The sequence below is a fragment of the Heptranchias perlo genome, unplaced genomic scaffold (genome assembly GCF_035084215.1).
Source record: "Heptranchias perlo isolate sHepPer1 unplaced genomic scaffold, sHepPer1.hap1 HAP1_SCAFFOLD_526, whole genome shotgun sequence".
NCBI classification, from domain to species: domain Eukaryota; kingdom Metazoa; phylum Chordata; class Chondrichthyes; order Hexanchiformes; family Hexanchidae; genus Heptranchias; species Heptranchias perlo.
The window spans coordinates 126,408-139,893 of NW_027139544.1; the positions used below are offsets into that span (position 1 = coordinate 126,408).

General features: G+C 45.4%; 5 non-coding genes across 5 annotated transcripts; all 5 read right to left on the reverse strand.

The window, feature by feature from the left end:
• Positions 1-1,106: 1,106 nt before the first annotated feature.
• Positions 1,107-1,178, reverse strand: trnaq-cug (transfer RNA glutamine (anticodon CUG)). The gene has a single exon. It is a non-coding gene; the product is annotated as a tRNA-Gln (tRNA).
• A 1,759-nt stretch (positions 1,179-2,937) lies between these two features.
• trnaq-cug (transfer RNA glutamine (anticodon CUG)) lies at positions 2,938-3,009 on the reverse strand. The gene has a single exon. It is a non-coding gene; the product is annotated as a tRNA-Gln (tRNA).
• A 5,669-nt stretch (positions 3,010-8,678) lies between these two features.
• trnaq-cug (transfer RNA glutamine (anticodon CUG)) lies at positions 8,679-8,750 on the reverse strand. The gene has a single exon. It is a non-coding gene; the product is annotated as a tRNA-Gln (tRNA).
• A 2,471-nt stretch (positions 8,751-11,221) lies between these two features.
• Positions 11,222-11,293, reverse strand: trnaq-cug (transfer RNA glutamine (anticodon CUG)). The gene has a single exon. It is a non-coding gene; the product is annotated as a tRNA-Gln (tRNA).
• A 1,757-nt stretch (positions 11,294-13,050) lies between these two features.
• trnaq-cug (transfer RNA glutamine (anticodon CUG)) lies at positions 13,051-13,122 on the reverse strand. Its single transcript has one exon. It is a non-coding gene; the product is annotated as a tRNA-Gln (tRNA).
• Between the last annotated feature and the right edge of the window lie 364 nt (positions 13,123-13,486).

Here is a 13,486-nt window from a genome sequence, read left to right on the forward strand (position 1 = left end):
GACACAAAACTTGGAAGTGTAGTGAACAGTGGGGAGGATAGTGATAGACTTCAAGAGGATATAGACGGGCTGGTGGAATGGGCGGACACGTGGCAGATGAAATTTAAAGCAGAGAAGTGAGAAGTGACAGATTTTGGTGATAAAAATGAGGAGAAGCAAAATACACCAGAGGGTGCAATTATAAAGGAGGTACAGTAACAGAGAGACCTGGGGGTGAATGTACACAAATCTTTGAAGGTGGCAGGACAGGTTGAGAAAGCTGTTAAAGAAAAGCATATGGGATCCTGGGCTTTATTAATAGAGGCATGGAGTACAAAAGCAAGGAAGTTATGATGAACCTTTTTTAAACACTAGTTCGTCCACAACTGGAGTATTGTGTTCAGTTCTGGGCACCGCACTTTAGGAAGGATGTGAAGGCCTTAGAGAGGGTGCAGAAGAGATTTACGAGAATGATTCCAGGGATGAGGGACTTCAGTTCCGTGGATAGACTGGAGAAGCTGAGATTGTTCTCCTTAGAGCAAAGAAGGTTAAGAGGAGATTTGATCGAGGTGTTCGAAATCATGAGGGGTTTTGATCGAGTAAATAAAGAGAAACTGATTCCAGTGACAGAAGGGTCGGTAACCAGAGGATACAGATTTAAGGTGATCGGCAAAAGAACCAGAGGCGACATGAGGAAACATTTTTTTACACAGCGAGTTGTTCTGATCTGGAATTCACTGCCTGAAAAGGTGGTGGAAGCAGATTCAATAGTAACTTTCAAAAGGGAATTGGATAAATATTTGAGAGTTAATTACTTTCAGGGCTCTGGGGAAAGAGCAGGGGAGTGGGACTAATTGGATATCTCGTTCAAAGAGCTGGCACAGGCACGATGGGCTGAATGGCCTTCATTTGTGCTGCAACATTCTGTGATACTGTGATTCTTTGATACAGACCAGAAAATATCTCTCATTGTGCAATGATGTGGACTGAGAGCTCCAGTAACATGGATTGCAGGAGCAGCTCACGTGGCTGGAGGATTTTTGAATGTTACACTCAGGAATCGATCAGTGGACACATTTTCAGAAGTGACTCCTTTCAGATGGGAAACACAGGGATTGATCCAAAACAGGTCCCACTGAGATTTGAACTCAGATCACTGGATTCAGAGTCCAGAGTGCTCACCATTACACCATGGAACCACACAGGGATTGAGTTGATCACCCACCATTCAAACAATCACACAGCTACCGTCAAGTCTATCACTTCCCTCGTCACTGCTCCTGTTTCACACTGCTCAGCGCAGCTCGTATTACAGTCTTGCCAGATAATCAGTGTATAAACATTGCAAGGCACTGATGGAGAAAGTTTGATGTGACCAACAAACAATTTCTCTGCTGCTGATTTGGGAAAGGGAAAGACAGGCTGAGATTATGATCTGAAATCTGGACCAGGAGCTCGATCCATTGATTCAGGCAGAAAACTGTCCAGTATCAGTGACTGGTGACAAGTGTCTTTTCTCATTTGTCCAAAATTTACAAACAACCGTGACACCATCAATTGAAGTTATATTGAGATTTGAACTCAGATGACTGTATTTATAGTCAAGAGTGCTCACCATTGCACCATGGAACCAATAACTAATGCCCATTCCCTTTCTCCAGCTCTCTGACCATTCACAGTCACTGATCTCTCCTCACTCCAGTTCAGTGGGTCCTGTCGTCCGATGTGAAGAGATGAATCCTTTCAACTGATGAATTAACAATTAAAGGGTCAGTCCCAGCGTGGATACAAAATTGCTTTCGGGACAGAAAGCAGAGAGTAGTGGTGAACGGTTGTGGACTGTGCTGTTCCCCAAGAGTGGATATCAGGACCACTGCTCTTTTTGATAAATATTAATGACCTGGACTTGGGTATCGAGGGTATAATTTCAAAGTTTGCAGATGACACGAAACTCGGGAATGTAGTAAACAATGTGGAGAATAGTAACAGACTTCAGGAGGATAGAGACAGACTGGTGAAATGGGCAGACACATGGCAGATGAAATTTAACACAGAGAAGTGTGAAGTGACACATTTTGGTAGGAAGAATGAGGAGAGGCAAAATAAACTAAATGGTACAATTTTAAAGGGGGTACAGGAACAGAGAGACCTGGGGGTGAACGTACACAAATCTTTGAAGGTGGCAGGACAGGTTGAGAAGGCTGTTAAGAAAGCATATGGGATCCTGGGCTTTATTAATAGAGGCATCGAGTACAAAAGCAAGGGAGTTATGATGAACTTTTATTAAACACTGGTTAGGCCTCAGCTGGAGTATTGGGTTCAATTCTGGGCACCGCAGTTTGGGAGACTGGAGAAGCTGGGATTGTTCTCCTTCGAACAGAGAAGGTTAAAGGGAGATTTGATCGAGGTGTTCTAAATCATGAAGGGTTTTGATGGAGTAAATAAAGAGAAACTGATTCCAGTGACAGAAGGGTCAGTAACCAGAGGACACAGATTTAAGGTGATCGGCAAAAGAACCAGGGGCGACATGAGGAAACATTTTTTTACACAGCGAGTTGTTCTGATCTGGAATTCACTGCCTGAAAAGGTGGTGGAAGCAGATTCAATAGTAACTTTCAAAAGGGAATTGGATAAATATTTGAAGGGAAAGAATTTACAGGGCTCTGGGGAAAGAGCAGGGGTGAGGGACGAATTGGATAGGTCTCTCAAAGAGCCAGCACAGGCACGATGGGCCAAATGGCCTCCTTCTGTGCCGTAACATTCTGTGACCCTTTGATACAGACAAGAAAAAAATCTGTCATCGTGCAATGATGTGGACTGAGAGCTCCAGTAACATGGATTGCAGGAGCAGCTCACGTGGCTGGAGGATTTTTGAATGTTATACTCAGGAATCGATCTGTGGACACATTTTAAAAAGTGACTCCTTTCATATGGGAAACACAGGGATTGATCCAAAACAGGCTCCACTGAGATTTAAACTCAGATCACTGGATTCAGAGTCCAGAGTGCTCACCATTACACCATGGAACCCACAAGAACTGTGGTGCTTTCTCCAACTCTCCGACCTGTTCACAGACACTGGAATTGATTGAACAATTAAAGGGACAGTTCCAGAGTGGATACAAAATTGTCTGAGGGACAGAAAGCAGAGAGGAGTGGTCAACGGTTGTTTTTCAGACTGGAGGGAAGTATACAGTGGTGTTCCCCAGGGGTCAGTATTAGGACCACTGCACGTTTTGTTATAGATTAATGACCTGTGCTTGGGTGGACAGGGCACTTTCTAAACCACAAGGTTCTGGGTTCATGTCCCACTCCATAGACTTGTGCACACTAATCCAGGCTGACGCTCCCAGTGCAGTACTGGGGGAGTGCTGCACTGTCAGAGGTGCCGTCTTTTGGATGAGATGTTAAACTGAGGTCTCCTCTGCTCTCTCAGGTGGACGGAAAAGATTGCATGACAATATTTCGAAGGAGGTTCGGGGTGTTCTCCACGGGATCCTGGCCAATATTTATCCCTCAACCAACATCTCCAAATAAATTCATTGCCTCATTCCTGTTTTGTGATCTTGCTGCGTTTATAACAGTGACGACACTTCGAAAGTAATTCACTGGCAGTGAATTGCCTTGGGACGTCCTGAGGCCTTGAAAGGTGCTATATAAATGCAGGTCCTTCCTTTCTTCAGCCGCCTAGGCCCCACGCTCTCTCGTTCCCTCCCTAAACCTCTCCGCCTCTCCACCTCCCTCCCCTCCTTTCAGACCCTCCTTAAAAGCAACCTCTATGACCGAGCTCTCGGTCACCCCCCCTCCTCACAGCTCCTCCCTTGGTTCAACATCCCATATTTTTGATTACGCTCCTGTGAAGCACCCTGGGACATTTTTCGATGTTAAAGGGCGATAGAAATGCGAGTCGTCCAATCAGATTCTCTCTCACGCTCATGGGCGTTACCTGCCTTGTTAATATTGACATGACCTGCTTTGAAAAGCAGTCCTCAGTCACTTTAGTGTCTGATCTAGATGTGAAAACATGACCTCTAGTTCTGGTCTCCCCCAAAAGTGAAAACATCTCCTCCACGTCTACCCTGTCAAACCCTTTCATAATCTTGAAGACCGCGATCAGGTCACCCCTCAGTCTTCTCTTTTCTAGAGAAAAGAGCCCCAGTCTGTTCAGCCTTTCCTGATCAGGATGTACTCTCAGTTCTGGTATCATCCTTGTGAATCTCTTTTGCACCTTCTCCAGTGCCTCTATATCCTTTCTATAATATGGAGACCAGAACTGTTCCCAATACTCCAAGTGTGGTCTAACCAAGGTTCGATACAAGTTTAACATAACTTCCCTGCTTTTCAATTCTATCCCTCTTGAAATGAATCCCAGTGTTTGGTTTGCCTTTTTACGGCCTTATTAACCTGCGTCTCTACTTTTAATGATTTGTGTCTCTCCCTTTGCTCCTCAATCCCATTTCTACTCATAGGATGGAAACATTGGATCGGGCCTGTTATTGGGCGGGGGTAGCACGATGCCCGATTACCCCACGACCAATGGTCCCGGTGCAGGCAGGACCAGACTTTGCTCAGGCCTGAGGACTGACGACCAATCAGCATTGGAAATCAGGCCGAGGATTCCATGCAATTCACACTTTCCACCAGCAGGGGGAGCTCCAACCCCTTAAAGTCAGGCTGTCTCTGAAAAATCTCTTAAAGGGAGCTGGTACCTGTTATTTGCTGAAAATAACAGCCTGCTGTCTGCACGGAGTCTGAACGGAGATCAGACATCGCACACGGAGAACACAGATGCAGCTCCCACACTGATGAGTTATGTCAAAACATTGAATAAAGGTTGCACACTGCTAAATCCCACATCCTCCAATCTGCACAGCAGGCCTCACCAATCTGCCGATCTGAGTGGGTACCAGGCCTGTGAGAGTCCGTGCACCAAGGTTCTCTGCTGATGCACTACAGACCTTGGTGCAAGAGGTGGACAGAAAGAGGGACATCCTATATCTGCAGGGGTAGGGGAGGGAGGTGGGGAGCAAGAGGCCCTCCAGACATATATCAAAAGGCAGTGGGAGGCAGCGGGGGACGAAGTCAATGCCAGGAGCACAGCATCATGAACATGGATGCAGTGCAGGAAGAAGTTCAATGCTTTGACATGAGTGGTCAAGGTGAGTGAGGTCAACTGTCAAGTGGCGTCTCCTACCAACTGCACCACACACTACACCCCCATCACCCACATACCAACAAACTCTTTCCATCAGTATTCAACCCTCTCACCCTTACACATTACCACTGTTTCAAGCCGCACACCCACAACTCACAGGCCACACACATTGGCAGCTATTCAACCATGATAGGCACATCACCCAGACACAGGTCCCGCTTTCGTGCAGGAGAAGCTGGCACATATCAGGAGGCAGCAAGTGGCGGTGGCATTTTGCCCCTCGAGCCTGTTCCACCATTCGATCAGATCAGGGTGGACCTGTGACCTAACTCCATATACCCACCTTAGCCCCATATCCCTTAATACCCTTGGTTCACAGAAATCTATCAATCTCAGATTTAACATTCTCAATTGAGTGAGCATCAACTGCCGTTCACAGAAGAGTGTTCCAAACTTCTCCCACCCTTTGTGTGTAGAATCATTTCCTAAATTCATTCCTGCACGTCCTGGCTCTAAATGTTTGGCTATGTCCCCATTTTAAAGTGTAGCTGACCTCCAAAAACAGTTACAAATGTCTGGGCAGCCAGAATCAATAATCCAGCCACTAACTTGTAAATCCTGCATGGTCCCTTTAAATATCCCCGGTGGGGGGTCCTCCAGACACTCTGAGACACGTTCAGATGGTCGGGGTTAAGACTGTGCGTTGAGTTGAGCGTTAAGTCCCAAAATGGTGTCTATCACTTTAAATCAGCGTTGTACACTGATTGAAGCCATTTTCTCCCTACTTTACATGATTCCAGCGTTCGTTATCTGCGCCTGCGCTAACTCCGATACCAAGATGGCGTCTGGCGCACGTCACGCTGGAAACGTGCGTGCGGATCCAAGACGCCATCGTGGATGTCGGAGAGGCCGTGTCGCACTGAAACAACGGGCGTTACACGGCCCAATTTAACGCCCAATTTTCCTTTAACAAATCCGTGCTGCCTTTCCTTTATTAATCCACTCTCGAGGGCTTTGCTCGAGGGCACGAACACGATCCAAGGAATTCCTGCATTTCAAGAAACAGGGATTTGAATTTCTACAAGTTTTCCTGCTGAATGCAGATTGCAGAGAAAAGTTCAGCAAACACCATTCTTTTGTGCAGTGAAACGCAGCATTGCACAAAAAACAACTTTCTCTGCTGCTGATTGGGGAAAGGGAAAGACAGGCTGAGATTATGATCTGAAATCTGGACCAGGAGCTCGATCCTCATTGATTCAGGCAGAAAAACACCGAGCATCAGTGATTGGTTTCCAGGTGTTTTTATACTTATTCGTCCCAAATAGCTGGAACAAGAAGAATTCAGGTTTGAACTCAGATCACTGAGATTTGAACTCAGATCACTGGATTTAAAATCCAAAGTACTCACCATTACACCGTGGAACCCACTCGGCCTGATCCTGAAAACTCTGCTTTCTCCAGCTCTCCCACGATTCACAGAAACTGGAATCTTTCCTGACTCCAGATCATTTGGACATGACACCTGAATTATAAGATAGTCATTAATAAATCCAATCGGGAATTCAGGAGAAACTTCTTTACCCAGAGAGTGGTGAGAATGTGGAACTCGTGATCACAAGGAATAGTTGAGGCGACTCGCATCGATGCATTGAAGGGGAAACTAGATAAACACGTGAGGGAGAAAGGAATAGAAGGATTTGCTGATAGGGTGAGATGAAGTGTGGAGGGAGGAGGCACCATGGACCTGTTGGGCCGAATGGCCTGTTTCTGTGCTGTACCTTCTATGTAATTCTCTGTAAGATGTAAACTTGGAATTATAGAATCATAGAATGGCCATTCGGCCCATCATGTCCGTGTCGGCAGAAAATGAGGAACCCAGCCTGATCCCACTTTCCAGCTCTTGGTCCGTAGCCTTGTAGTTTACGGCACTTCAAGTGCACATCCAAGTACCTTTTAAATGAGTTGAGGATTTCTGCCTCTTCCACCCTTTCAGGCAGTGAGTTCCAGACCCCCACCACCCTCTGGGTGAAAACATTTCTCCTCAGCTCCCCTCTAATCCTTCTCCCAATTACTTTAAATCTGTGCCCCCTGAATATTGACCTCTCTGCTGAGGGAAATAGGTCCTTCCTGTCCACTCTATCAAGGCCCCTCATAATACACCTCAATTAAATCTCCCCTCAGCCTCCTCTGTTCCAAGGAAAACAACCCCAGCCTATCCAATCTTTCCTCATCGCTAAAATTCTCCAGACCTGGCAACATCCTCGTAAATCTCCTCTGTACCCTCTCTAGTGCAATCACATCTTTCCTGTAATGTGGTGACCAGAACTGTACACAGTCCTCAAGCTGTGGCCGAACCAATATTTTATACAGTTCCAGCATAACCTCCCTGCTCTTATATTCTATGCCTCGGCTAATAAAGGAAAGTATCCCGTATGCCTTTTTAACCACCTTATCTACCTGCCCTGCTACCTTCAGGGATCTGAGGACATGCACTCCAAGGTCCCTCACTTCCTCTACACCTCTCAGTATCCTCCCATTTATTGTCTATTCCCTTGCCTTGTTTGCTCTCTCCAAATGCATTACCTCACACTTCTCTGGATTGAATTCCATTTGCCACTTTTCTGCCCACCTGACCAGTCCATTGATATCTTCCTGCAGTCTCCAGCTTTCCTCCTCACTATCAACCACATGGCCAATTTTTGTATCATCTGCAAACTTCTTAATCATGCCCCCCTACATTTGAGACCAAATCATTAATATATATCACAAAAAGCAAGGGACCCAGTACTGAGCCCTGTGGAACCCCATTGGAAACAGCCTTCCAGTCACAAAAACACCTGTCGACCATTACCCTTTGCTTCCTGCCACTGAGCCAATTATGGATCCAACTACCCACTCTCCCTTGGATCCCATGGGCTTGTATTTTTATGACCAGTCTGCCATGTGGGATCTTGTCGAAAGCCTTGCTAAATCCATGTCGACAACATCAAATGCACGACCCTCATCGACCCTCCTCAAAAACTTCAATCAAGTCTGTCAGACATGACATTCCCCTTAACAAATCCCTGCTGACTGTCTCCTTAGAGCAGAAGAGGTTAAGATAATTGTTGATCGAGGTGTTTGAAATCATGAAGGGTTTTGATAGAGTAAATAAAGAGAAACTGTTTCCAGTGACAGAAGGGTCGGTAACCAGAGGACACAGATTTAAGGTGATCGGCAAAAGAACCAGAGGCGACATGAGGAAACATTTTTTTGCACAGCGAGTTGTTCTGATCTGGAATTCACTGCCTGAAAAGGTGGTGGAAGCAGATTCAATAGTAACTTTCAAAAGGGAATTGGATAAATATTTCAAGGGAAAGAATTTGCAGGGCTCTGGGGGAAGAGCAGGGGAGTGGGACTAATTGGATTGGTCTCTCAAAGAGCAGCACAGGTACAACGGCCTTACTGCATGCTATAAATTTTAGGATTCGATTTGTTGATCTGTGTCCATATTTTCCAAATTATGATTTCTTTTATATCGGAATCACAGGGACGGATGCAATACAGGTCCCACTGAGATTTGAACTCAGACAACTGGATTCAGAGTCCAGAGTGCTCCCCATTACACCATGGAACCACACTCAGTGAGGAGTTCACGAGTGCCCATGCACAGACCAACATCGAGTGCACTTGCCCCATGTGTGATGTCAATGGTCACTCCGCTTTCCCTTTCCCCAATCAGCAGCAGAGAAAGTTGTTTTTTGTGCAATGCTGCGTTTCACTGCACAAAAGAATGGTGTTTGCTGAACTTTTCTCTGCAATCTGCATTCAGCAGGAAAACTTGTCGAAATTCAAAGCACTGTTTCTTGAAATGAAGGAATTGTTTACATTTTCTTTTCACTCCAAACTTTCACCATCAGTGCCTTGCAATGTTTATACACTGATTATCCAGCAAGACTGTAATACGAGCTGCGCTGAGCAGTGTGAAACAGAAGCAGTGACGAGGGAAGTGATAGACTTGACTGTAGCTGTGTGATTGTCTGAGCATCGATACTGAGCAGAGGGGAGAGTGGGGAAGCTGAAGGTATGGATGAGAAAGGGCCGAGCCAAAGTGGAAGTGTGGAGATGGAATTGTCCAGTGCTTGCAATTTTGCTGGTGGGAGAGTTTTGCCAGTCGCCTCGAGGGGTCAGTGATGTATCGACATTGCCGTGCTGAGAAAAGAGCCAAGTGTCTTTGAATGGTGGGAGCTCAACTCAGCCCCTGTGTGGGTTCCATGGTGTAATGGGGAACACTCTGGACTCTAAATCCAGTGATCTGAATTCAAATCTCAGTGGAACCTGTTTTGGATCAATCTCTGTGTTTCCCATGTGAAAGGAGTCACTTTTCAAAATGTGTCCGCAGATCGATTCCTGAGCATAACATTCAAAAATCCTCCAGCCACGTGAGCTGCCACTGCAATCCATGTTACTGGAGCTCTCAGTCCAGATCGTTGCACGATGACAGACTTTTTTTCTTCTCTGCATCAAAGAATCACAGAATCATAGAATGTTACAGCACAGATGGAGGCCATTCGGCCCATCGTGCCTGTGCTGCTCTTTGAGTGACCGATCCAATTCGGCCCACTCCCCCGCTCTTTCCCCAGAGCCCTGTAATTTCATCCCTTGAAATATTTATCCAATTCCCTTTTGAAAGTTACTATTGAATCTGCTTCCACCACCTTTTCAGGCAGTGAATTCCAGATCAGAACAACTCGCTGTGTAAAAAAATGTTTCCTCATGTCGCCTCTGGTTCTTTTGCCGATCACCTTAAATCTGTGTCCTCTGGTTACCGACCCTTCTGTCACTGGAAACAGTTTCTCTATATTTACTCTATCAAAACCCTTCATGATTTTGAACACCTCGATCAAATCTCCTCTTAACCTTCTCTGTTCTAAGGAGAACAACCCCAGATTCTCCAGTCTCTCCAATAACTGAAGTCCCTCATCCCTGGAACCATTCTAGTAAATCTCTTCTGCACCCTCTCTAAGGCCTTCACATCCTTCCTAAAGTGCGGTGCCCAGAACTGAACCCAATACTGCAGCTGAGGCCTAACCAGTGTTTTATAAAAGTTTAGCGTAACTTCCTTGCTTTTGTACTCTGTGCCTCTATTAATAAAGCCCAGGATCCTATATTCCTTTTTTAACAGCCTTCTCAACCTGTCCTGCCACCTTCAAAGATTTGTGTACATTCACCCCCAGGTCTCTCTGTTCCTGTACCCCCTTTAAAATTGTACCATTTAGTTTATTTTGCCTCTCCTCATTCTTCCTGCCCAAATGTGTCACTTCACACTTCTCTGTGTTAAATTTCATCTGCCATGTGTCTGCCCATTTCACCAGTCTGTCTATATCCTCCTGAAGTCTGTTACTATCCTCCACATTGTTCACTACATTCCCGAGTTTCGTGTCATCTGCAAACTTTAAAATCATACCCTCTATACCCAAGTCCAGGTCATTAATATATATCAAAAAGAGCAGTGGTCCTAATACTGACCCCTGGGGAACATCACTGTATACTTCCCTCCAGTCTGAAAAACAACCGTTCACCACTACTCTCTGCTTTCTGACCCTTTGCCAATTTCGTACCATGCTGCCACTGGATAGCTCTTTCAAAGAGCAGCACAGGCACGATGGGCCGAATGGCCTCATTCAGTGCTGTAACATTCTGTGATACTGTGATTCGATGACACGGACAAGAAAAAAAGTCTGTCATTTACTGCAGTGAAACGCAGCATTGAACAAATATTTGAGAGTTAATTACTTTCAGGGCTGTGGGGAAAGAGCAGGGGAGTGGGACTAATTGGATATCTCGTTCAAAGAGTCGGCACAGGCACAATGGGCCGAATGGCCTCCATTTGTGCTGCAACATTCTGTGATACTGTGATTCTTTGATACAGACCAGAAAATATCTGTCATTGTGCAATGATCTGGACCGAGAGCTCCAGTAACATGGATTGCAGGAGCAGCTCACGTGGCTGGAGGATTTTTGAATGTTAAACTCAGGAATCGATCTGTGGACACATTTTAAAAAGTGACTCTTTTCATATGGGAAACACAGGGATTGATCGAAAACAGGTTCCACTGAGATTTGAACTCAGATCGCTGGATTCAGAGTCCAGAGTGCTCCCCATTACACCATGGAACCACACAGGGATTGAGTTGATCTCCCACCATTCAAACAATCACACAGCTACCGTCAAGTCTATCACTTCCCTCGTCACTGCTCCTGTTTCACACTGCTCAGCGCAGCTCGTATTGCAGTCTTGCCGGATAATCAGTGTATAAACATTGCAAGGCACTGATGGAGAAAGTTTGGTGTGACCAACAAACAATTTCTCTGCTGCTGATTGGGGAAAGGGAAAGACAGGCTGAGATTATGATCTGAAATCTGGACCAGGAGCTCGATTCTCAATGATTCAGGCAGAAAACTGTCCAGTGTCAGTGACTGGTTACAGGTGTCTTTTCTCATTTGTCCAAAATTTACAAACAACAGTGACACCATAAATTGAAGTTGTACTGTGATTTGAACTCAGATGATTGGATTTGTGGTCAAGAGTGCTCACCATCACACCATGGAACCAATAACTAATGCCCAGTCCCTTTCTCCAGCACTCTGACCATTCACAGTCACTGATCTCTCCTCACTCCAGTTCAGTGGGTCCTGTCGTCCGATGTGAAGAGGTGAATCCATTCAACTGATGAATTAACAATTAAAGGGTCAGTCCCAGCGTGGATACAAAATTGCTTTCGGGACAGAAAGCAGAGAGTAGTGGTGAACGGTTGTAGACTGTGGTGTTCCCCAAGAGTGGATATCAGGACCACTGCTCTTTTTGATATATATTAATGACCTGGACTTGGGTATCGAGGGTATAATTTCAAAGTTTGCAGATGACACGAAACTCGGGAATGTAGTAAACAATGTGGAGAATAGTAACAGACTTCAGGAGGATATAGACAGACTGGTGAAATGGGCAGACACATGGCAGATGGAATTTAACACAGAGAAGTGTGAAGTGACACATTTTGGTAGGAAGAATGAGGAGAGGCAAAATAAACTAAATGGGACAATTTTCACGTGGATGCAGGAACAGAGAGACCTGGGGGTGAATGTACACAAATCTTTGAAGGTGGTAGGACAGGTTGAGAAGGCTGTTAAAAAAGCATACGGGATCCTGGGCTTTATTAATAGAGGCACAGAGTACAAAAGCAAGGGAGTTATGATGAACTTTTATAAAACACTGGTTCGGCCTCAGCTGGAGTATTGGGTTCAATTCTGGGCACCGCAGTTTGGGAGACTGGCGAAGCTGGGATTGTTCTCCTTAGAACAGAGAAGGTTGAAGGGAGATTTGATCGAGGTGTTCAAAATCATGAAGGGTTTTGATCGAGTAAATAAAGAGAAACTGTTTCCAGTGACAGAAGGGTCAGTAACCAGAGGACACAGATTTAAGGTGATCGGCAAAAGAACCAGAGGCGAGATGAGGAAACATTTTTTTACACAGCGAGTTGTTCTGATCTGGAATTCACTGCCTGAAAAGGTGGTGGAAGCAGATTCAATAGTAACTTTCAAAAGGGAATTGGATAAATATTTGAAGGGATGAATTTTCAGTGCTCTGGGGAAAGAGCAGGGGTGAGGGACGAATTGGATAGGTCTCTCAAAGAGCAGCACAGGCACGATGGTCCAAATGGCCTCCTTCTGTGCTGTAACATTCTGTGACCCTTTGATACAGACAAGAAAAAAATCTGCCATTGTGCAATGATGTGGACTGAGAGCTCCAGTAACATGGATTGCAGGAGCAGCTCACGTGGCTGGAGGATTTTTGAATGTTATACTCAGGAATCGATCTGTGCACATTTTAAAAAGTGACTCCTTTCATATGGGAAACACAGGGATTGATCCAAAACAGGCTCCACTGAGATTTGAACTCAGATCACTGGATTCAGAGTCCAGAGTGCTCACCATTACACCATGGAACCCCCAATAACTTGTGCTTTCTCCAACTCTCTGACCTGTTCACAGTCACTGGACTCGTTTAAACAATTAAAGGGACAGTTCCAGTGTGGATGCAAAATTGTCTCAGGGACAGAAAGCAGAGAGGAGTGGTCAACGGTTGTTTTTCAGACTGGAGGGAAGTATACAGTGGTGTTCCCCAGGGGTCAGTATTAGGACCACTGCACGTTTTGTTATAGATTAATGACCTGTGCTTGGGTGCACAGGGCACTTCCTGCTCCCATTGACTGTGGTATCTAACTTAGTTTCATGAGCAAACTTGGATATAAGGCTCTCTCTTCCTTCATCCAAGTCATATAGTGAAAAGCTGAGGCCCCAGTACAGATCCCT